At 43.2% G+C, this 24886-nt stretch overlaps 1 long non-coding RNA gene across 4 annotated transcripts; it reads left to right on the forward strand.

Moving 5' to 3' along the window:
* Positions 1 to 570: 570 nt before the first annotated feature.
* On the forward strand, positions 571 to 22914 carry LOC123624749. 4 transcript variants are annotated; one of them, XR_006730197.1, is made up of 3 exons: positions 571 to 780; positions 7691 to 7751; positions 22281 to 22914. It is a non-coding gene; the product is annotated as an uncharacterized LOC123624749 (long non-coding RNA). The 4 variants fall into 4 exon arrangements; XR_006730195.1 differs by lacking the exon at positions 571 to 780 and adding an exon at positions 3523 to 3977 and having other exon boundaries at positions 7615 to 7751; XR_006730198.1 differs by lacking the exon at positions 571 to 780 and adding an exon at positions 3523 to 3977.
* Positions 22915 to 24886: the final 1972 nt, after the last annotated feature.

Raw genomic sequence — 24886 nt, forward strand, 5'->3', positions numbered from 1 at the left:
TAGGAGATCTTGAAGATCTATGGGTAGGACGCTGTGATCCTTGGTTGGGGCTGGTGACTCCTGGCCAGGTGGGCTGGAAAGGGGTGGGGAGAAAGTGGGAGACAGACCACACAGATGGGAAACTGGTTGCAGAAACAGGAAGGGGCCAGTCTTCAGAATCTAAAGAAGGTGCTTCTGAAGATCCTGGGGGAAGAGCCCAGGGGCCTCGTTGAGGTGCAGCTCAGGGGACCCTCGGGAGAATTTCAAGCTGAGTCCAAAGGGAGTGGGCATGAGGCCTAAATAGGAAGATAGATCCTCTTTCTCCAGGGACTTCGGGGACTTCCAGACAGAAGTCAACCTAAGTGGGGCAGTGGAAGTAGCAAGGAAGAGCTAAAAAGATAGGGTCAAGGGTCACATTAAAGGATTGGCATGTAGACTGGAAAGAAATTGATGCAAATACCAGGAAGAAGTTGTTTAATGGCTTAAATGTATGCCACGTGACTTGAGTAACTTGAAACTGCCCTTGTAATCCCACGCAATGGCACTAGCTCATTTCCTGAGATTTGAAAGCAGGGGAGAAGTCCAGAGGAGAGAAGGGAGGACGGGCCAAGAACGGGGTGTTTTGCTTTTCAGAGACCATCTTTCTTCTTTCCTTTTCTTCCTGCTCTGTGGTAAAAGCAGAAAATAATCAAGGAAAGCAGCAGCAGGAAACTGGTGGATCCAGAATGTGGACCACTTTCTCACTGGAATGTGGGTTTCTTCACTTTCCTGGGATTCCACCTTCAAGTGCCTGCTTTAGAGGTAGTATCTTCCCTAGGGTGTTTGGGGACTGAGAGACAAAGAGGGAAAAGGCTTAACTGTTGAATTTAGTGGCCTTTTTGATAGTAATCACTACCTAAATCGCCTCCAAAATGAGTACAAATGGAGAGGGGAAAGAAACCCTAACCTGGCCCTAAGGGACGTGGGGTAGGGTGGGTACAGCAGTGATTGTGGAATCCCGTATTCCCCGTATGACTTGGTGAGGCGCTCCCATGCAGGGAGAGTTAGTGGGAAATTTGGTCAACGCCTTATCACAGGCCAGAGTTATTACTAACTGGGGAGCACTTTGTGGAGGAGCTAGGGTGGAAAATGGCTAGTTAATATTTTGCTGAAATACGGGGAAGAAAGAAGGTGGATTGGATCATAACTGACTTCCCTGGCAATGTCATAAAAGTACCCAAACCGTGGAGCACACCTACCCCTGCATGGACAAGTCCTATAAAATGCTTTGATGCTTGCGGCAGGCCACCCACCTTGGGCTTGCTGAGGTGCCAGGTTATCTAAGCTGATGCAGGGCTTCCAGCTGCCACTTGGGGCTGGAGCAAGAAGATGACTTCGTGTCAAAGACGCAGCCTGGTTTTCCCTTGACTTCAAAGGGCCCTCCGTGGAACTGTTCTGTGAGGTCTTCGTTGACTTCCTCACGGAGGTTTTACGTGTGTGCTTTCAACTCTGAAAGGGAGAGAATGCCAGCCAAGCACAAGGACAAACTGTTCAGGCTGCTTGCGGGAGAAGGGGAGGTCGGTTCCTGATTCTAATTCTAATGTTTGGGGGAAAATAATATTACTTCTGTCTCCTTGGTCACATTTTCAGATAGTGTGCTTCAAGGGGGAAGTGTAAACTGGGTGATTGTTGAAGTAAAGCCTTTAAAAGAAAAATGACTTCATTGTCATTAGCAGATACGCACAGAGATAGAACCTCTGTCCTTCCCTGGTAGGCACTGAGAACATTCCGAGCATATACAGGGGAAATTTGGAGGACTTGGGACTTGGATTTTTCTTATCTAGGTCAGACGTTGATCTTTAAGAACTGACTCATACTCTATAGTCATTAACTTTTCATGTATGTTCTGCCACTGCAGTTCCTGGAGTAGGCGTAGAACCCCTGAACTTATTAAGAAACACTGGCCCAGATTAAAAATCAGTCAAAGGCTAAAGGGAAGCAAGAAGCCACTAAGTTGACTTTAAAAAATTTTTTTCCAAAAGGCATTCACACTGGCCGAATAATTAAGTGAAAAATATGAAGTACAGTAGCATTTTTCTGCCACTTTAGGAAACAGTTTGGAAGTGCCTCAAAAAGTCAAACATGGTGTTACCACATGACCAGGAATTCCACTCCTAGATACATATACCCGAGAGAAGTGAAAGCATCCATCCAGATGAATGTCCATAGTAGCATTCTTCATGAGAGCCAAAAAGTGGAGAAAACTCAATTTCCCTTAACTGATGATGGATAAAGTGAATATGACATACCTACAGAATGGAATGTCATTCAGCCATAGAAAAGAATGAAGTACTGAACATGCCACAACACAGAGGAGCCCGGAAAACGCTGTACTAACTGAAAGCAGCCAGCTGCGAAAGGCCACGTGTTGCTTGGTTCCATTTATATGAAACGCCCAGAATGGGCCGATCCATACAGGTAGAAAGTAGATTAGTGGTCGCCAGGGCCTTGGTATAGGGGAGAGTGACTGCTAGTGGGCATAGGGTCTCTTTTGGGGTGATGAAAATGTTCTGCAAGGAGATAGTGGTGAGAGTTGTACAGCTCTGTAATTATACTAAAAGCCACTGAATCCTACAATTAAAAAGGGTGAAGTTCATGATATGAATTTAATTTTATGATATGTAAAATACCTCTCAATAAAATACGAGGCATGAAACTTTACTCAAGAAATATAGTAAACATTTAAAACATAATATAATTAAAATTAAAAGTGAAGTCTGGGGAAGGAGAAAAAGTCCAATGGGGAAGATAGAAGAGAAAACACTTGACTCGGGGAAAGGAAATGAGAACAAAAGAAGAGAAAGGGAGGCTGATTCCATGATTTTTGACATGAGAGAAAATTCCTTTCATTGTTTTCTGAGGTTTCCTTGGACTGTGGTCTTCCAGATGTTATTACCTATTATTATTGCCTTCTAAACTTCTAAGTAACAAATTGGCTATTGTTTCCAGGTTTTCTAATTGCCCTTTGCCCTTAAACTCTTCAGTGGCTTGGTTTTTATTCTAGTTAAAACCATTTTTTAACATTCTAGAATGTTATTCTAATGGGATGGGCTGGGGATATGAAATGTTTCTTGGTTTTCAGTATCAGTCAGTGACCAGAGTTGAATTTACATCTAAAAACCATGTAAACTTAAGCTGAGACTTGTCTGGGTAGGTATCGATTCTCCAATGCCAAATTTAATTTTATTATTTACAGTCACATTGAGAAGCCCAATAGGTGATCTTTCTCCTGACCTAGGATAGACTCATCACTCTCACCCAACTGCTGCGATTTTATGAGTTAAATGATTAACTTGGAGTGTTGGCCGTGAGCTGGTCTTAATCTATTCTCAAACTCCAGATGGGCAGAAAGCTCAGCTTGTTGACACAGGGCCTGGCCTGGAGTATGATTACATAGTAACCCACTTCTAATAATTAGAAATGACACTTCATAATCGAACAAAGATAAGGAGAGGAGAGGCTGGGAAAGAACTTAGTGTGAAACTATGGAAACTAGAAGTAGACTAAGAGGGACTATGGCTTCTGGTCTTTCTTAGAAGTCACTGGGGTCTTTTCTTTCCTTCACGCTTTATGGTCAGGCAGCCACCAAGCATACTGATTACTCCTACTCTTACTTAAACCAATATTCCTTTCTCCATCTTTTCTCCTCCTCAGTTCCTCTTCCTCTCTAGCCTGGGCAATTGCATTATTTTTGTAACACCTTTTCTAGACTCTAATGTTGCCTCCCTGCAATCTATCCTTCGCACTGTGAAAGTAATGTTTCTAAAGTCCAAATCATACCATGTCCTTCCCCGTTAGTCCTCTGTGTTGAGAGGAGATGAAGCTACAGGCAGAGCTGCTTACGGCACGAAGAACCGGGGTTCCCTGGCAAGGCCATCGGACTCTACCTTGCCTGAGCCCCTACCTGGGAACCTGGAGAAATCTTGCACTGAATGGCCCGAGTCAGCTGATACTCGCAGGTAACAGCACTTTGGTCACAATATATGAAAGTGGGAGTATGATTTAAAAAAAAAAAAAAGGGATCCCAAACAACCAGCTCATAGACACTAAGCGATAAATGCATCACAGAAACACAAAGTCCCAGTGTCCGTTGCCAGCGCCAGTCCCTAGGGCAAGTCCAGCCAGTGGGTGCACTTGAGCTGAGTCTTGGATCTGGTTTTGTAACTTTCTGGTCCTTTTGTACATCACAGCTGCTACCTCCAATTCCAGCCCCAGCCCCAGTCCCATGAACAGGAAACCTGCGAAAAAAATGTATAAGGAGGCTTGGGAACTCCTGAGCTAGCAGAGTCTTATTTTCAGCTAAACTTTCATCAGCTTTTAATTATGAGTCCTTTATGTTCTCGCTTGAGGAAATCCTTCCCTCCCCTTTGGAACTGCTGTTCATTTCATTATCACGAAAACTGTCTTTAAATAGGTTTCCTGCTCCTACACAACAAACTTGGCGACTTTCTCACCCCCAGTCTTGCAATGGGATTAGATACTTAGTGCCGAAGCTCCGTTCCAAGGACAGCAATCAGGTTTCTTCTAAGCGGCAACTGCCTGGTCTTCTCTGTTGTGATACAAGTCTGAGCTTTGAAAAACGGAAGATGCCTGCCACGGGCACTGGTAGGAGAAAGTCCATGCGTTGCCCATCTTGGACCACACCTCATTGCCCAGGAACTAACGAGTCACCACAGCGTACTGGAAGTGGGCACTGAATGGGTGTAGCAAATTAGCCGGACTATTAAGGACAGAGTGTGCAGAAAGGCCCACGTCCGCCCGCATCCCAGGCAGTAAAGCTGCATCCCAGGCACAGAACATTCCCTGCCCTGCACGCCCAACACACTTTTCTCAGCTCTGCTGACCTAAGCTCCGACTGAGTGGCTTCTCAGAATTCCTGCCTGGCAGACTAGTAATTTTTCATCTGATACATAGTTATGATTTAGGATTCTTATGCATGTAAATGAAATTTAAAGACTTTCTCCTGGTTGAATTGCCGACTTACTAGGGAATTCTTAGGGTTGTTTTGGACATTAAGGTTTCAGTCCGTGGCTGCTTACTTGAAAATGTCTTAAACATTGTGGGTTCTGTTCTGCTGATTTGCAGATCAGTGAGGGCCTCTATGCTAGCAGAGAGAGGAAAAGACCAGATGTTTTCTGATTGGGACTCTGATTCAGAGCTTGTCACCATGGGACCTTGAGCCACTCATTTCACCAAGGCTTCCCAGCCACGTGCCGTGCAAAAGGCGGAGGACTGAGTAACCTACCAGCAGCCTCACCGGGACATTGTGGCTGCAGCGGGCCAAGGGGTGCACGTAGCAATGGGACACAGAGCTTTTTCTGTCCAAAGCAAATGCTATGGATTGATTGTGATAAATTATCTTAATTCAGATTTTTTTTTTAGTCCAAAGTGACAGCTTTTAAAATGACAGATTTATTTAAGGCATAAGGAAAAGTCTGCTCAATTCTCAGAAATTTCAAGATCATTATTTCGGTATTGTGTGTGTGTGTGTGTCTGTGTGTACACAGTTCTACTGAAGAGTGGGAGCCGGACTCTTAAGAATCATATCAAATATCAAATTATCTCAACTTCTGATAAATAGGGGGAAAAAAGAGGTCCTTTTGGGAGGTTCAAAGCTCCTTTAGGCGGTGAGTCCCCTGAGGGCAGGGACTACACTTATTTGTAGCATCCTCCACCCCATAGCAGAGTCTGGCGCCTGATATGCACTCAGCAAATGTTTGCTGTGGTTGGATGAAAGGCTTTTTTTGATGTCTTTGAAAGACAGAGACAGAAAGCAGAAGTTCTCTTTAAGGCACAGAGTTTTCTTTCATTTTCTTACCTTCTCTCGCCCCTTCCTCCCTCCCTCCCTCCCTTCCTTCCTTCCTCCCTTCCTCCCTTCCTTCCTTCTTTCCTTCTGAATGATTATTGAACACGTGAAACAATGATTTGAAAGACTCAAAAATGGCTCTTCCCGTTTGGTAGGGCTCTAGGAGCTTGCCTGAAAGCGAGCATCTCTCTAAACGTGTGTTGCAGCACGTATGGGACCAGGCCACAGGCCCATTTCTGCTCACTCTCTTGTTTGCCTAGAGAACGTTGGAACTGGCACAGGTCAGGAAAGCAAACTTTTGAGGGCTGTATTAAAATTCCTTTCATCGCAAGTAACGTAAACCCAATTAAGCAAAAAGAAGCTATTTCTTGGGTCCCTACAGGAAGGGCAGGGCCATAGAGATTATGGACCTTAGAGATGGCTGGAACCAGGGCAAGAAGGGAAGCAGCCGAGAGCCCCCATCTGCCAACACTGCCTCTCTCTGCATGCTGTCTCCCCTCCACCCACAGGCTGGGCACGGGGCTGGCGAAGGCTCAGGAGGCAGCACAGCCTCGCCCTCTGAGGAGAACCAGAGCTGCTCTCTGGCTGCTGATGCAGGGACCCCAGGGCAGGTTTCTGGTTGGCCCTGCTTAGGGTACGTGCCCACCTGGGCGGCCAGTGAAACGCTCTGCTTGGTGGCACCCTGGAATCACTGACTGCAGGAGGGGAAGACAGAATGCCCTTCCCAGAAGAAAGGAGAGTGCTGGGTCAACAAAATGCATCGCCAAGGGCCAGGGAGTAGTCATAGGAGGCAGGGACTGAAAGACAGCAGTTGCTGGCCAAGAAACCCTGGTTTGCTCCTAAATGTTCAGAGGGTACGTTCAGCTTCAGCAACTTTAATCAATTCTATGCATCTGGATTAACAGAAAAAAAGGGAAGAAATAGACAAGATAGAAAAATAGCAATACTAATGGTGCAATCAGTTCAGCCTGTTTTACTCAACTGAGTATACATCCTCAAGGGATATTCAGGGGACAACACAAATCTCAATTGGTCTCATCTCCCCATAAAATAGATATCTCTCCCTGCTTAGTGAGTCTGCTGCTTAATTACGTATATTTTTCCCAGAACTTGGCACCTAAATTCAAGACAACGCCTTTTTCTAGGCTGAGCCAGAGAAGCAGAGGAACCGATGGTGCTGGGCTTACAAGGGGGCAGGTGCCAACGTGTGGTACCTCTGAGATTGTCAGGGAAATTTTGACTATATGTGATTTATACCATAGACACTAACTAATTTTAGAATGTAAATTCCCGAAAGTTGAAGGGCCTTTTATGCATTTTGTGTTTGCATTTGGGTTTGTTATTCGGAATGAGATCTCTCTACTGAATCTTTTTCTTATTTGTGGGTATAGGGTGGAGATGGAGGGCGGTGTGACAGTGTTGCAGCAGTAGAAGTTTTTATTTGTGTTGAGCTTCTTATATGTTAATCATTTCTTAAAATTCTGCTTGATGCTGTAGTGGATGCGTTTGATTATAGACGTACAAGGCTAGGTACTTTTGGGCCATCTAATTCAATTGCCCAGCTAATTCTTACCTCCCAAAGGATTATCCAGGGTGGAGCTGAAGAAGCCAGTAACCTGGGACACTTCCCATTCAAAGTAAGCCTTTGATCTTCAGCTATCTCTGGCAATTAAAATAATGTTCCCTATACATTGAGCCCAAATTTGAATTCCTATAATTTCTACTCCTTTGATATTCTATCTGCTTCCAGGGTCAAACAGAAACCATCTAATCCCTTTGCTTCTTGGCAGCATTTCAAGACTTTCATGTCCCACAAGTCTCCTTTTTATCTTCCCCTGCTTTATTTTTCACCAACCGTTCCTGAAGCTGCTGCTGCTGCTGATGATGATAATAACAACACTCAGTAATAATAGCCAGCATTAATTGGGTACGTATTATGGACCAGGTGGTGTTCTAAGCATTTCATACATATACTCATATAAATCTCATAACAACCCCAGGAGGTAAGTACTATCCCTATTTTATAGGTGAGGAAACTCAGACCCAGAGAGGTTAAATAATGTGTCCAAAGTTACACAGCTAGTGAGTAGTAGAGCCTAACTTGGAACTCAGGTGATTTGGCCCCTGAGCTATCCCTCTTAACACCATTGCTGGATGACTGTCTTCTGAGTGCAATGCAGGTTGTCCCTGTCTCGCTTAGAATGATGTCCAGAAGTGGATACAGTCCTACAGGTGCTATCTGCCACAAGCCACATTATTCCACTCAGTAAACTTCTATTAATGCCCCCCAAGTTTCTGCTAGCCACATGCTACACTTCCTTCTAAACACTGAAGCACAGGGGAACTCATCAACCTTCTTTTCCAATGTGGTTATGCCCATGCCATATTCAGTGTGTGGAGTTAACTCAGACCCAGGCAATTCGAGCAATCAGTACAGCCTTTTCTTAACATTTGGGCTGCTGAAACTAGGGACCACACATCATAGAAGAGAATTCTCACTGTGTGTGAGAATCAGTGACTTCTGTTATGGTAATCAGAGGCTACTATTTCCATTTTTCAATCTGGAGTAGCTTTCTGTAACTGCTGCTAAACTCAGGAGAGTTAGTTAAATCCTATGGCTTCATTACTACTTGGTTCTGTAATAAGAGCCTTTTATTTTTTACATCACTCATGATCTAATCTCTAACATTCCCTTTCAGGGGTTGGTTAAAGTTGAGTTTCTTTGAAAAACCACTGACTTACGATTAAACATGATGTACAGAAATTGATTACTGTCAATAAGCCAACAAGACTTGGGTTTTTCAGAGATCTGAAGCCTCTATTTGTGTGTGTATTGAAAGGTAAATGGACAGTTTTCAGAATTATTTTGTAATGTTGCTATTACAAACATATTAACTAATTCTGGAAGCTGGCCTAAATTACTGGGACCTAAATAAAATACTTTGGAAGAAAATTATGGCATTCAAGTCAGTGAGACATAATTTGCTTTATTTTTTAAGTGTTATTTACAGCCATCCTGATAACTATGTTCCCAAGCTCTTTTTTTTTTTTTTTTTTTTTTTGAGACAGAGTCTCGCTCTGTTGCCGGGCTAGAGTGAGTGCCGTGGTGTCAGCCTAGCTCACAGCAACCTCAGACTCCTGGGCTCAAGCGATCCTACTGCCTCAGCCTCCCCAGTAGCTGGGACTACAGGCATGCACCACCATGCCCCGGCTAATTTTTTCTATATATAATTTTAGTTGGCCAGATAATTTCTTTCTATTTTTAGTAGAGATGGGGTCTCACTCTTGCTCAGGCTGGTCTCGAACTCCTGACCTCGAGCGATCCACCCGCCTCGGCCTCCCAGAGTGCTAGGATTACAGGCGTGAGCCACCGCGCCCAGCCCCAAGCTCTTAAGAGTTGAATTCTATGCAAACCTGGTCCTGCCCTCTGTGGTCACACTCACTCCCCTTCCCCCACCGCCACAACCCTTGGCAACCACTGATCTGTTTTCCACTTGTAATTTTGTTGTTTTGAGAATGCTATTAATATATAAATATCATCCCTTTCAATTGGTGAGTACTATTCCATGGTACGGGTGGAGGGACAGCGGTTCGTTTAACCACCCACCCTTTGAGGGCCATTTCGGTTGTTTCCAGCTTTCATCTATTACAAATAGTGCTGCAATGAACAATTGTGTACAGGTTATTGTGTGGACGTAAGTTTTCATGTCTCTGGGCTAAATGCCCAGGAGTACAATTGCTAGATCATATGTTTTTAAAGAAACTACCGAACTATTTTCCAGACTGGCTGTAACATTTTACATTCCCACCAGCAATGTATGAGAGATCAGGTTTCTCCGTATCTTGCCAGTGTTTAGAATACTATTACTATTTTTTTTATTTTAGTTTTTCTAATGGGTGTGTAATGACATCTCAATGTGGTCTTAATTTGCATTTGCATTGTGGCCGGTGTCGAACATCTTTGCATGCACGTCTTTGCTATGACATAACCTCTTCAGTTGAATGTCTTCTCATATCTTTTGCTCATTTTCTAATTAGATTGTTTTCTTTAATGCAGAGTTTTGAAAGTTCTTTTAGTAGAGTTTTTAAAGACTCTTAAATATCATACTTCCAAGCACAGAACCTATTCTAATCTAGTTCTAACTAGTAGGCTATTAACTCTAAACCCATCATTGCTTTAACATGGGTGCAGGACATAAGCCTTTGTTATCCAGTGGTGGGCATTGTTCCTGTAAGTCACATTCGAAATTTTTTTTTTTTTTTTTTTTTTTTTTTTGAGACAGAGTCTCGCTGTGTTGCCCTGGCTAGAGTGAGTGCCGTGGCATCAGCCTAGCTCACAGCAACCTCAGACTCCTGGGCTTAAGCGATCCTACATTCGAAAATGTTTTGCTGCATCCTTCCCTCTGCCCCATCTGGTCCCTGCACCTTAGCTCTGTGCTCCAGTCTCCAAAACATAGTTTGCTTTGTGAGACCAAGCTTTGGGAATTTTACCTCTTTTCCTGGATCCACGTGCCTTGTGATATAAAAAAATGAAGGCTAGCCCATTCCTGTGCACTTGCCCTCCTCTGCACACCAGGCAGTTTCTAATCCATCTCCTACCCCAAAAGGCAAGCAGTAAGAGTAGGAACTTGAAAATGTGACCCCCTAAAGACAGTGGGCCCCCTTTGAGCATCACCAATTTGCAGCCACAGGAAGGACATAAAGTGAGAGAGAAGGTCTCCAGGAGGAAGCGTGGGGTACTCTGTACACCACACAGGACAGTAGCCTTCCCTGACATACCCAGAGTCTCTGGCAGGTTATTTTTAACTGCCACATTGTAAAGTAAATGTTTGCACTTTGATAAGTGTCCTTTCGACTGGCTCATTCTAAACTCTGGTCTGGGAGGTTACCAGAGGAGCCTAGGAGTGGCATGTGAGTGAAATATAATAACCATTGAGCGGCCAGCCCTGATATCCATGTCAAGTCAAACAATCCACTGACATTGTGCTCCAGCGCTTGCATCACCTGGTCATGAGTTGTCAGTGGAATTTGTGGGCTGGATTGTTCTCTTGGAATCACCCAATATCCCTGAACAATGGGAGCGTACATTCTTAGTTTCACATAAGAGCTAATAAAGAATGTTCCATCCAGGGAGCTGCTGCTGATGGCTACCTACTTGCCTGCCTTCTCTCTCTCCCTCCTTCTCCCCTTCATGCTCCCTCTCCTCTCTTGAAGGAAGAAGGGAGGGGGCAGGAGGGAAGGGAAAGAGATAGATCCATTGTGCAGAGGTCACTAGAAGAGTGACCCCACAGGTTAGAGGGAAGATAAATATGAAATACGGAAAATAAGGGATACACTGGGTTTTTCACTTCATCAAATTTGTTTTAATTTCCTTATTGGTTTTCGTCAGTGAATACCCTTCTAGAAAAAGGCGTTGAAGGATGAGGTAACTATTGTGAGGCACTACCTGATCCTTCCATTGAGATTCAGGAGCTGAGAAACTCGCTTTCTCTAAATGCAACATTTCAGGGGTGTTTTTGGTTGCATATAATGGAAAACCCAACTCCAACTGGGTAAAACAATAAGAGAGATTGATTAACTCGGCTCTAGAAAGTTTAGAAGTGGTGGTTTCGGTGTTGGTTTGATTTAGGAACTTGCCAGACATTTTTTTTCTTTGCATTTTATGGTGTCAATGTCACACTAAGGCTGGCTCCATGGTTCAGTGCTTGTTTCCAGAAAGAGGCCAATTCCTCCCACAACTCCTGAAGAGACTTGTCCTTAAAGCTGACCAGGTCACCCATGACCAACCCTTCTGGCCAGGGAAATGTCACCTGTGGCTTGGCCAAGGCTTGGCTTTTCTGAGCCAACCCTGCAGCACTAGGTGGGATGTCCCTGAAGGAAGAGGGAGTGGGGTGGGGCCACAGCCGCCTGCTCACTGCTGCATATCCTAGGAAAGTCATTCTAGTTTCTTCCCTAGTGATTAAAACTCCTTTATAAGAGAGCATCAAACCTCTCCAAAAATTCGAGGTAAAATTGAAATAGTAACCGTGAATTAATTCGCACAGAAATAGGTTGTGGGAATACATTTTTATAATCACAGATGTCAGGTGAGCTAAGAAGTAATTTTATTCTCTATAATTGAATTAAATTAACTCATAAGCCCCAATTTCTATGTGGTAATATAAAACTATGTATAATTTAAGATAAATTCAATTACTTCTTGTTTAAAGCTCAGTCTTTCTTGAGTAAATTCTTAGTGAATTCTAGATTTTTCTTCTCCCCCCCATTCTTTTTTTAATCTTTTCCTGAAGGATGGTTTTGGTTCCTGGGGTTCTTACGTGTGATCTTGACATCAAAGGGTGGACAACTCTGAGGTCGTGTCTTCCTTGTGAGGAGGCCTCTTCTGAGGTGGCTTTGGCTTTTGGTGTCTGTCCTCACTGCCATCCACTGCTGCTGTCCATAGTCTAACCTTGCTCTTTGGCTCCCAGGTCCACAGAACCATGAGGCATTTCCCAGTCCTTTGCTTTTTTCTGAGCCAAACTCTTGCTGGGGCTCATGGGTTAAGGGTGTGGGGAAAACCATGGGAAAAGTTCAGCTGCTCTTTTGTGCTGTCCTGATGCTGCAGGAAACATGGGGGTGGACAGGGTGAGTATATCTCAGATGGTGGCTCTGTCTGGACCTGCCCTGTGGCCATTGCTACTCTACTGTAGTCACTCATGTTGGCTTAGGGCTCTCTGTGAGAAGATTTCTTTGCAGGATTCTTAATGGAGAGTGGAGGCACAAATCTTCCTGCTCCAAGATCCCCAAACCTCCTGCTGAGGTTTCTATCACCTCTACCCACAGGGCTTGGATGTTCCATCAGCCACCTGACCTTACTCTCTTGCTGTCTTTCCCAATTCTCTTGCTTTTTTTCCAGTCTAGCAAAGATTTTTTTAAAAATCTTCTCTGTCTAGTTTGGGGAGGAGGTTTACATAATTCTGCATTCTTTTGAATCTCTTAGTCATGGCATACGCCACTCTAGCTCTAGGTCTGGATGTTGACTACCGTCATGTGGTTTGGAACGATTTTCTCAGCTTTCGCAATACAATTGAACTTTCTCACAAGTTGAATAATATGGCACACTCAAGCTTTGTTTTTTTATTCATTTTGTTTCTGGAAATTCCTTTGGCAAAATTTTCCCTTTGCTGGTACTCCAATTCTCTTGAGGTGAGTAGTGATATATGGAGATCTAATAGCCACATTTCTTCCGAGATTCTCATTTTTAACATTGAAATAAATATTGTTGCTTGCAAGGAAAATGAGAAGGCATTTAGAGATAAATAATAGCCGCTTCTGCTATTTCAGCAAAATGTTAGTGTGATAAGGAACAGATTAACCACGTGTTGGATAAACACTGGGTAAAGCCTGCTGTATACTTTTAGGGTGTGGTGTTGCACCTTCATGTCCATTTCCCTTTTTCTGTGGGGAACCTGCTTCATGAAGTGGCACCTACAAGTTCAGGACTTGTCCAGCAAGGCCTAGATCAGCTGCTGTGACAACTGGCTCCCAGCCACAGCTTGACTTACGTCCTCCAGCGCCTTGTTAATAGGTACACAGCTCAGTTTCTTCAGTGCTTAACTGAGTGTAATTCCACCGAGGTGGGTGGGAGTTTCCTTAGGGTGAAAACTTGTGTGTAATTCTGCCTTTCCTCTTTTCTCAGCAGACCTTGGATCTAATGTCCTAGGTAAGGAAGCAGTAAACACTTACAAAGTGAAAAATATAACCTGGAGAAAGAAAACCCAGGGAAAGGTTTTGTCTCCGGGTACAGGGACAGACCACAGGAGATCTATTTTTAACTCTTATACTCATGCAAGCTTCCAGCCTGGTACAGAGGGGACCAGAGGAACAAGGAGAGAAGTTTGCTCACCTGCGTCTCCATCCCATGCCAGGGACTGCCATGCAGGAGGCTGGATACCCAGGAGCTGATGTTTCGGAGAATATCCTCCTAACCAGCTTCTCAGTGGACTCATACACATAAAAAGGAAAAGTTGCCCTGGGGTACATTAAATTAACCTAAAATGATGCCTCCCTATCTTTCTAGTATAGTAATTATAGCTATGCTGTTTGCTTGGCTTTGCAATTTCTTCCTCCAACACCTTCCCACTCAGACTGTACGTACAGTAGAATCTTTTTACAGTGTAGCCAATGAGAAGACAGGATTTCCATTAAAACATCAGTCTATTGGTGACCTTGAAAGCACTGAACATTGACAATACAATCCAAAAGGATAACCGAATATAGTGAGCATTTTTCCTATGTCCCAACACCAGCATCATAAAGGGACTCAGCTATATTCAATCTTCAAATGAAGATAAATATAATTCTTCCTGTATAGATATTTGTGAGGATGTTACATCATCACTCAAATTGATGGTGCCCCACAGTATAAAGAGCACAGCCTTTGCAGGCACAGTCTTGGGTTTAAATCTCACATCAGCCACTTTCTTATTCCTGGCAAGATACTTAGCCCTGTCCAAACCTGAGCTTCCCCTCCAGTGCACCTGAATGGTTTCCCCTCTTGGCCTCTGGGGAGATGCTGTGATGTGAAAAAGACTGGAAACATCACCATCGTCTCAGTTTCCTCATCTATGGATCATAATTGTATTTTTCTCATGGGGTTGTTGTAAGGATTAAATGCAGATCCCTGCAATGTGTTCTGTACAGCACTTAGTAAGCCATTACCAAATGACACCATGTCCTGTCCCTAAGGTCCTTGGCTGGCCATCCAATTTAGCCAGCATTTGGAAAATGTCTAAAAGATAATTACCTCCCACTCCACCGCACACAGAGAATCCTGAAAGCCATGAGCAAGGCCATCAAACAAGTAGTTCCTGTCCAGGAAGGTCAGGCCATTCTAGATTTAATATGATGATGGTTATTGGAACAAACTCCTGCTCTGTCTGCCAGCTTGCACTTGAAGACTTCCTTCTTTTGTAATAAGTGGCTGGAAAAGCATGAACCCTTCAATGCCCTGTTCCACTGAAAATAAAATAATTTCCTCAAATTTGAGAGCCTGCTATTGGTTGTAGACGTATGGTTTTATTTCTGGGTTTTCTATCCTGTTCCATTGATCTATGAGTTTACTTTTATACCAGTACCATGCTGTTTTGGTTACTATAGCCTTCTAGTATAATTTGAATTTGGGTAGTGCAATGCCTTCAGATTTGTTCCTTTTGCTTAGGATTGCTTGGCTATTCATGCTCTCTTGATGCCATATGAAATTCAGGAATTTTTTTCTAATTCTGTGAAAAATGACATTAGTATTTTGATGGGATCTGTACTGAATCTGTAAATCGCTTTGGGCAATATAGACATTTTAACAATATTTGTTCTTCCAGGTCATGAGCATGGGATGTTTTTCCATTTGTTTGTGTCATCAACAATTTCTTTCGTTAGTGTTTTATAGTTCTCCTTGTTTGATCTTTTACCTCCTTGGTTAAGAATATCCCTAGGTATTTTTTTTCCAGCCTTTGTAAATGGTATTGAGTTATTGTTTTGATTCTCAGCTTGGTTGTTATTAGTATATAGAAATGCTACTTGTTTGTGTACATTAATTTTGTATTCTGAGACAATACTGAATTCCAGGAGTCTTTGGAGGAATTTTAAGACTTAAGACTTAAGTTTTAAGTTTAATCTTTTCTACGTATAAGGTCATATTGTCAGCAAACAGGGATAGTTTCACCTCCTCTTTTCCAATTTGGATACCCTTCATTTCTTTCTCTTGCCTGATTACTCTGGCTAGGACTTCCAGTATAATGTTGAATAGAAGTGGTGAAAGTGTGTGTCCTTGTCGTGTCCCAGTTCTTAGGGGGAATGCTTTATCCCATTCAGTATGATATTGGCTGTGAGTTTGTCATGTATAGCTTTTATTATTTTTACGTATGTTCCTTCTATGCCTAGTTTGTTAAGGATTTTTATCATGAAGAGGTGCTGGATTTTATCAAATATTTTTCTATATCTTTTGAGGGGATCATATGGTTTTTGTTTTTAATTCTGTTTATGTGGTGCATCACATTTATTGATTTTTGTATGTTGAACCATCCTTGCATCCCTGGGGTGAAATCTATTTGATCATGGTGAATAATTTTTTTTGATGTACTGTTGGATTGGATTTGCTAATATTTTGCTGAGGATTTTTATATTTATGTTCATGAGGGATATTGGTCTGTAGTGTCAGACATGTCTTCTGTTGGAAGGCCTTGTGGCACCTTCAGGGCTTGATTCTTACCAGATGTTTAACCACTGTCAGTTCTGCATGCACTGGAGGGATGTTCTTGTGAACTTGAGGGGTATGTGCTTTTTCTTATCCAAGCATCTTGATTGTATCTTTTTCCCAATGTGGATGTCTTTTTGTACTTTTTATTCTGGTAACAATACGCAGCTTATGAGGGTTCTGTGGATCCCCACCATACTTTTCGTGATCTTCAGGTGAAGGCTGAAACACTTTATGTGGAATTCTTGACTTGATGAATTGTGAGGAATCCAGTCTGTACAAATGAGAGACTCCGCGCCTTTTGTCGCAGTCTGTAGTATGCCTGGGAGCCTCTGAACTGCTTGGCACAAAATCCCTGCCATAAGCATAGCGATTGTTCTCTTTAGAGGCAGCACCCACTAGACTGTTCAGCCTGAACCTAGCACTTACAGTTTCCAATGCATGTTTGACACTTGGGATATGCTACCTCGCATTGCTATTTATCTTTCTTTTCTTACAGGCCTTTCATTTTCAACTAGATAGAGTACAAGAGAGTAGAATCTATTAACTGAATGTTTTTGTATCTTTCAGGCTCAACACCAGTAGGTGCTCAAAATAGCAGTTTTCTGTAATGGTGCTGATGGAGAAAACATTAACGTTCCCATTGGATGTTGTCCGCATTGGGTGACGTGTTGCCTAACGGACTTTGGAGTTAACCTGAGTCTAAATTCTAGTTCCTCCCTCATATTCGATATTTAACTTTGGGCAAGTTATTCACGTTCCTTCTTTGCGGAATGGGAACAGCACTCTCTGAGGATTGTTACTAGGATAAAGTGTATGACAAAATTTTAGACTGATTAGCACCTGGGAAATGTTTCCAACTGGAAGTTGTGGTGACACTGCTGACAATAGCACTCAGGGCACTGCCCTGTAACATCCTGTTTGTCATTTCATCCCAACCTGCGACTGTAGGAATAGAAACCAGTCTAGTGAGACATTTTAAATTTGTCGTAAACGTTAAATCAGCTCAATAAAATAGCTAATTTAAAATGCCTTACTAGATCTGGTTTCTACTTCCTATAGTTGCAGTTTGGGATGAAATGATGATCCGGATATTTTGGAGCTGATGTAAAGTTTACAAAAACCCCTCGCATGATAGAAACCAGCCCCTCACTGATGGCTCGTGGGCATCTGACGAATGACCACGGCCATATAAAATAAGCGGAAGGGTGGCGGTGAGGCATGCCGCGACAATTCCGTGTGAGCGACGTGGTTGTCACCACCTCCCCACACCCATCTCCCTCTTCAGCACAGAGTTTTTGAGTGATTGCAGTTAGTTTGGTTGAGAATTCCAGACAGGGAAAAGCAAATACGTATGTCAGGAGGTCAGAGAAGAACAGGCCAGGCTTGGGAGGAAGAAAGGCCGAGCTGACTGGTGAAAGATACTGAGTGTGGGGGTGGGTGCAGCAGAGTGACAAGAGGGGGCCGGACACCCCAGCTTTCTCAGGCATCTAAGCGAGGCCCGGGGTCACAACTCATCTTAAAAGATGGTCTATGGAGCATGGATTTCAAAATATTTGCGCCATCCAGTATGGAATTTTGGGAAATGGCACTTCTGAGTAAAGTCATTGACAAATGACTTTCCTTTCATTCCCTCCACTGATAGGACCTTCTGTTTACGCCTCCCTCATAGCAACGGGAAGGAGTAAATTCGTTGACAGGCGTTCGTATGCAGGGCCACTTGCTGGAATTTTTATCATGCAAAATGGTCTTGGTTGATGAGTTGAGAGATTGCTAGGAATCTCTGGAATCTAATTAACCCTCAGTTGAGCACACAGAGGTTTCATGTGTCAAGGTGAAGAACTTTTAAATTTGCTGTATCGATTTCTTTACTTTGCAAATATTTGAATTTTGTAATTGGCATTCATTCCCAGCTTGCTCTCAACTAAATAGGAGGCTGGAAATCTGATGTAGTGGACCAAGGTTAGGTTTTGAGGGTAGATTTACTTGAGATTATAACGTTAATCCTTCCATGCCCTTGTCTCATCTGTAAAAGAAATATAGTCATCGTCATCCCATTGGTAGATGCAGATTATAAAGCAACTAGTCCCTGGCCCCTTAGTAGACCCTCAAAGTTTAAATGTCCTTTTTTTCCCTCCCTCTCTTATTCCAACCTCCCCCCATCCCTCTGCAGCGATTTTTTGTGACTGTTGTATGTATCTGATGGGAACAGCCTTTGCTGAACTTATAAATCATGCAGGCAACCTGGAGGAGGAAAGGGGTGGGCCATGTGGCACCTCGGGGAAAGTACTCTACACAAAGGGCCATCAAGTGCAAAGACCATGTCACAGGTGTGGCCTTGGACATTTCAGGGCACCACGGGAAGCCAGGGTGGCTGAAGTAGAGTAGTCCAGACGAAGAGTGGTAGGAGAAGAGGCCAAGGAGACACAGAGAGGCAGATTGTGTGATCGGATAGGGCCATTGAAAGGACTTGAGCTTTCACTCTAAATGGATTGGGAAGCTACTAGGTGGTTCCAAGCTAAGGGGTGATGTGTTTTGACTTAGCTTTGAAAGGATTCTTTTGGCTGCTGTGTTGAGAAAATGTTATGGGATAGGGATGTGGAATGAGCAGGAGAGGGGCACAAGACGGAAGCAGGGGCACCTGTTAGGATCTCACCGCATAGCCCAGGCAGGGAACCCAGGCAGGGAATGGTGGTAGGTCAGAGCAGGTCAGTAGCAGTGCAGGTGGTGAGAAGTAGTCAGATTGTGAACTTGTTTTTTTAGAGACAGGGTCTTGCTCTGTTGCCCAGGCTGGAGTACAGTGGCATAATCATAGTTCAATGCAGCCTCCAACTCCTGGGCTCAAGTGATCCTCCTGCCTCAGCCTCCCGAGTAGCTGGGATTATAGGCTCCTGCTACCATGCCAGGCTAATTTTTTAATTTTTTTAGAGACAAGGTCTCTCTGTGTTGCTCAGGCTGGTCTGGAACTCCTGGCCTCAAGCGATCTTCCTGCCTCAGCCTCCCAAAGTGCTGCAGTTACAGGTATGAGCCATCACACCCAGTCTGTGAATATATTTTGAAGACAGAGCAATTTAAGCTTTGCTAATGGATTCAGTGTTTAATGTGAGAGACACATCTTTAAGATTTTAGGGCTGAGAAATTGGAAGGATAGTGATGCTATCTACAATAAAGAAACAGGTTTTGGGGGAACACCAGGAGTTTAATGTTAGCATTGAAAAATTTGAGATGCCAAATATATCCAGCAGTAAGCACTTGAATATATGACCTTGGAGTTCAGATGAGATGCAGGCTATAGAGAGAATTGGGGATGTGGCTTAATGGAGATGTGGGATTAGAAACTTTGTTGTTGTTTTTAAGGTAGGCAAAATCATAGAATGTTTTCTAGTGGTGAGAATAATCCAACAGAGTGGGAAAATGTGATAATGCCTGAGACAGAACAATTGCTAGAGTAGTGCTTTCAAATAGCAGACAAGAGATGGATCTAGTACCCAAATGGAGGAAATAGCCCTAAGGAGGAACGCAGCCGATCCATGAGTAGTAATAGAAAGGAGACAAAGTATATGTGGATAGAGAGGTCCACGTGGTAGTGCAAGTTCCAGGAGTTGTCTTCTTATCACATCAGTTTTCCTGGTGAAAGAGGAAACAAAGTCAGTATGAGGATGGTGATGGAGGTGTTGGAGGTTTCAGGAGAGTTACAATTGACCAGAGGAATGGAAGAATGAATGGATTTGGGATTGCCAAGTGAATACATTAAGAACTGCCAGGTAGCATTGAGGTCCCACTTGAGGCTGAAGGTCATGGATTTAAACTGAGACCAGATACTCTCATCTGTGCAAATGAAAATGTGGAGTAGGTGGAGAACTTGATTAACCAGGACTGGAGCTTTGCCAATTGCATATGAGGAAGGGAGAGAAGAGCAATAGAGCTGAGAGTTTATGCAAATAACTGATCATAATGATGGTTTATGGACGTTAAGATGGGTGAGGAGGGAAGTGAACACATGAAATAGGTGAGAAACATGAAATGGGAAAGAACCATAGGGCCAATGAATGGTAGGTCTTTATGGGATCAAGTTGTTGGAGTCAGAGTACTAGTGGAAGTGAGCTGAAAGAGGGAACAGGGAAATGCAAATGGAAACCACAATGAGATATCACTTCACACCCATTAGGATGGCTGTAATCAAAAAGCTGGATGATAACAGGTGTTGAGGACGATGTGGAGAAATTGGAACCCTCATACCCAGTGGGTATGATTGTAAAATGGTACAGTGACTTTGGAAAACAGTTTGGCAATTCCTCAGAATACTAAACATAAAGTCACCATATGACCCAGTAATTCCACTCCTAGGTATATTCCCAAGAGAAACGAAAACATCTATCCATATAAAAAATTGCATGCAAATATTTGTAGCAGCATTATTCATAATAGCCCCAAAGTGGAAACAACCCAAATGACCATCAGTTGATTAATACATAGAATAAAATATGATATATCCATATGGCAATAAAAGAGAGTGAATTTCTGATACATGCTACACATTGGATGAACCTTGAAAATATGCTAAGTGAGAGAAGCCAGTCTTAAAAGTCCATGTATTGTATGAGCTAGGCAGAATGGATGAATTTATAGAGACAGAAAGTAGACTTCTTGTTGCCCAGGTTTGGGAGAAATAGGAGGATGGGGTGGGGAGAGGTGAAGGCTAACAGGCACAGTGTTTTTTGAGGGAATGATAAAAATATTCTAAAATTGATGATTGTGATAGTTGTACAAGTCTGTGAATATACTAAAAACCATTGAATTGTACAGTTTAAAAGGGTGAACTTTATGGACCAGGCATGGTGGCTCACGCCTGTAATCCTAGCACTCTGGGAGGCCGAGGTGGGAGGATCAGTTGAGGTCAGCTTCGGCAAGAATGAGAGCCCATCTCTATTAAAATAGAAAGAAATTAGCCGGACAACTAAAAATAGAAAATGTTAGCTGGGCATTGTGGTGGCGCATGCCTGTGGTCCCAGCTACTTGGGAGGCTGAGGCAGGAGGATTGTTTGAGCACAGGAGTTTGAGGTTGCTGTGAGCTAGGCTGACGCCACGGCACTCTAGCCCAGGCAACAGAGGGAGACTCTGTCTCAAAAATAAAAGGGTGAACTCTATGGTATGTAAATTACACCTCAATAAAACTGTTACCAAAAGAAAAAAAAAAGGAAGAGGTCAGAGAGTGGGATATTTGAAATGGAGATGGTGGAGGGTCTGCATATTGGCAATGACAAGGGCTAGGGCCTGGCGGTGGGAGTAGCCAGGATGGTGTGGAGGACGGAGTTGGGGAAGACAGACAATGACTTCCTGTTTTTGTATTATGCCCCTATGACTTTTCTAACAAAGAATGTTTCCATTTTGCTTTCACCATCAAGAAGCTTAGAGCCAAATTTGCAGTATGCTACACTCCGGGTAGTCACTATCTATGAACAGTTGGTACCAGAAAAAGTCTGTCTAAGGGAATCCACTTTGAAGCAGGGACCAAAATATGATTGTAGGTTATATACAGTTGAAAAACAAAATGACTGTGAAAATAAGTTGATTTAACCTTGCTTTTAAAAAAATTTAAGTTACAATTGCAACTATGTGCTAATTCTCAGAATGAAGCATGAATCATATTGACTTTCTTGGTCCTAATTTCCTCACCCAATTTTAAGATAGCTCAATATTTTATTCTTTATATTTTGCCTCTTTTGAAAGATATTCAAGTTAACTATGCAATTGATTTGCACGTTTATCTGCTTGTTGTATTGGTTGTTTGCAATCGGTCCTGCATCCAACCAGACTGCACAGGCGTTGGTGGGATGGCAGGAGGTAGGAGCCGGGGCTGAGCTGCAGGGCTGCGTGGGGCCTTAATTCACAGCTGGCCTCCTCACTAGGGAATATTTCTGAGTTAAGAAGACTTTGCCTCCCTGTGAAACCTTGTAACTGTGGAGACTGGATAATGAACACCCGGATAGATAATGAGATTCCTCGTGTGTGGAATGTAGTTCTTGCAGTTAATCTTGTCCTTGGCTTTTATTTTATTACTTTTTTCCTTTTTGCTCAGATTCCTTCAACGATTTCCATTATTCTTTTGTATTTTTAAGGAGTTCCCTCAATTGTTTTGGAAGGGGAGGCAGGGAATAAACAAACAAATGGAAATAAATACTGATCACTCAGCTTTTTAATTACCCTCAAACTTGTTTTTTTCAGAATCAACCACCTTGGAGAAGATGGGGGTCTATGAACTCTTTTTAAGGCAATGAATAAAGTTGAGTGGCTGAAGTTGCTTCAGTGAAGCTTGATGTTTATTCTACTTTTGTGGTCAGTTCCTGCCTTCCAGTGAGCAGTAAATCAAGAACTGGGGGCATTTCTTGCTTTTCCAGGGCTGTAGCTCATGTGGATGGTCCACAGGATGTCCCTGGGTAACTTCCTGCCCTGGGGCCTCTCTGTGAAGTGAAAATTTCCCTCCAAAGGGAGACTGCCTCCTATTTCGTTTATAAATCAGGTTATCTCTGGTTCTTGGACTTAAAAAAATAACCTCTCTCCTCCTCTTAGCAAATTTCTTCCTCTTGAGCTTATGCATGCAGTTATTAACACATGTATTCTGAAGCAGTCAGAAAAGTATTAAACGTTAAAAATAAAACTATAAAACCCTGCAATTCATGAAACATACCTCTATGGAGACTTTGCTGTGTGTCAGGAGCTGTCCGTGTGTTTGTTCACATAATCCTCACACCAGCTCTGTGTGGTTGGTCTTGTTCTTCCCACATTGAGGCTAAGGAGACAGATGCTCAGAGCAGATGCACATTTTGCCCAAGATCTTGCAGTGCTGGAGGTGGATTCACACCCATGTTGGTCTGACCCCAGAACCTCCCCATCTTCATACACCACGCTGCCTCCACCTTTTTTTTTTTTTATGTTTCCTATCCAGGTTATAAAAATTGGACAAGAATAACATATCTCCTACCTAAAAAAAAAAAAGTGATTATCTAATTTTTAATACTGAGTTTTATATATGTACTCCAATTTAAATACTGTGCAGTTTTCCCTGGCAGCCTAGTGTGAGAAGCTCACGTTTCCATTGGTCAGGCCCTGTCTCATCACGGTGCAGGGCACCACCCATATTGTATAGAAGGGAGCCCCGGCCAGCCTCCCACAGATAAAAGGGCCAGAGTCAGGATCAGAGCACAGGGTTCCTGACTCCTAACCCGGTGTTCTTTCTTCTACTCCAATATACCATTTTATGACCCAAATAAGGAATTTTCAACAGTGTAAACTGGATGATTTAGGGTTAGATGAGGGGGAGAACGGGAGGAACCACATCTGTATCTGGTGTCATGCATTGTAACTCCTGGAATTGTTTCTCAGTTTTGTTTTAAAGCCCAGCAATTAGTTCCCCCCGCAAATGCTGATTGATTTCATAGAACCTGAGAATCAGATATAGGATCCCGGGAGGAACTTTTGTTTATTTGACTTTATTTCATTGTCCCCACTTTATGTTCAGTTCAAAACCAAGAATGCCCACCGGGCCGTGAGTACTGACAGTTCCCAGTGAATAAAAAAAAAACAACACTCAAACAGCTTTGCTTGACAGATTCTTGATGTGTTTCTTTATCCATGTGTCTTTTTATATTTTGCTTATTGCTTTAATACAGTTTTTGCACTTATGGAGAGCACATTTCTCCTCAAATCACCAACTGCACAGAACAGCAGGCAAGTTGTACGTTACGGTGCATTCACTGTGAGTGACCCAATTGCCCCTCCCTCCCCATGCTCCTGCCTCGTCATCATCCAGGGGTGAAAGTAGTCAGGAAAGGAAAAATAAATCATTCCAGAATTTAGACATAAAATGCAGGTGAAACTCAACTGTGGTAGACCCCTGCAGGGTGAGTTCGATTGTAATTAAAACTCCAGATGGAACTGCGTGGAAGTGGCAGGCATTACCTGTCCAGCTGTACGTGGCAAGGCCACCTCCCTGCCCCAGTGGCCATGCGTGCCAGCTCTTCTTGTCATGTGTGAGCTGTGACTTCTGTTGAACCTGTAAGCCCGTATAATAGGTTCAGAGCTTCTAGGATCCCTGAAAGAAAAGGATCAGAACACAGGGTGTTGGGTATCAGGTTTCTCTGCACTTGAAGGATTAGGCAGACAAGTGAAGTGCTATTTGGGGGACAAAGATCTGGGGGATTCTCAGAGGCAGCAGGCTGGAGAACGTGGGCTTTGAAGTTGGAATCTTGCATTCCAGTCGCAGCTCTACTGTTTCACTGACTGCAACCTTGAGCAAGTGGTTTTATTCTTCTGAGCCTTAGTATTCTCATTTACATAAAAAGGTAATTACATTAATAATAACCTTGGAACACAAGAGGCCCTCAACAACTGGTGGCAATGATGATGAGAACTAGTTCCTTCATGCAGTAAATATTGAGCACTGCTATGTACACCCACGCTGCTCTGGACACTGGGGATGCAGCAGGGAACTGGACAGACACAGATCCCTCCCCTCGTGGGACTGACGTTCTAGGAGGGGACAGACAATAAACAGGATGCATAAGTAAAAAATATAGGTCATGGCCAGGTGCGGCGGCTCACGCCTGTAATCCTAGCACTCTGGGAGGCCGAGGTGGGTGGATAATTTGAGCTCAGGAGTTCAGATACCAGCCTGAGCAAGAGCGAGACACCATCTCTACTCAAAATAGAAAAAAATTAGCTGGACAACTAAAAAGACATAGAAAAAAAATTAGACAGGCATGGTGGTGCATGCCTGTAGTCCCAGCTACTCGGGAGGCTGAGGTAGGAGGATCGCTTGAGCCCAGGAGTTT

Source organism: Lemur catta, chromosome 19 (assembly GCF_020740605.2).
Source record: "Lemur catta isolate mLemCat1 chromosome 19, mLemCat1.pri, whole genome shotgun sequence".
Lineage (NCBI taxonomy): Eukaryota > Metazoa > Chordata > Mammalia > Primates > Lemuridae > Lemur > Lemur catta.